General features: G+C 34.5%; 1 non-coding gene across 1 annotated transcript; it reads right to left on the bottom strand.

The window, feature by feature from the left end:
- Nucleotides 1-308: 308 nt before the first annotated feature.
- Nucleotides 309-400, bottom strand: Trnak-uuu (transfer RNA lysine (anticodon UUU)). The gene is given in 2 exon segments: nt 309-344; nt 364-400. It is a non-coding gene; the product is annotated as a tRNA-Lys (tRNA).

Below are 400 nucleotides of genomic sequence, written 5' to 3'. Positions count from 1 at the left end.
ATCATAATTTCTTATTTCAAACCGCCGGGCAGGTTTTAAGGTGAAGCGAATAGATTACTACGGGGCAATAATTGCTAATGACTGATTTCGAAGATTAACGTATTATATAACTATTCATCTTCAGTAAGTAAGTTAATGAGTAATTCAAGAACATCATCTTAATACCAATAAGGGAACAAAAATAATCAAGATCTGTGACAATGATTTTGTATAATACTCGTAACAAGTGTGTATTTTTTTATCTCACAATTAGTACAAAAAGTTTGTTTTATATATGATATATATACAAACAAAATGAAAAAAATGTACGCCCAACGGGGGACTCGAACCCACGACCCTCAGATATCAGAGGTTCTTCAGCCTTAAAAGTCTGATGCTCTACCGACTGAGCTAGCCGGGC

Source organism: Ruditapes philippinarum, unplaced genomic scaffold (assembly GCF_026571515.1).
Source record: "Ruditapes philippinarum isolate M1 unplaced genomic scaffold, ASM2657151v2 ctg4724_1_1_1_1, whole genome shotgun sequence".
In the NCBI taxonomy this organism is placed as follows: domain Eukaryota; kingdom Metazoa; phylum Mollusca; class Bivalvia; order Venerida; family Veneridae; genus Ruditapes; species Ruditapes philippinarum.
Note: the sequence above shows the minus strand (reverse complement) of the source record. Positions and strands in the feature narration are given on the sequence as shown.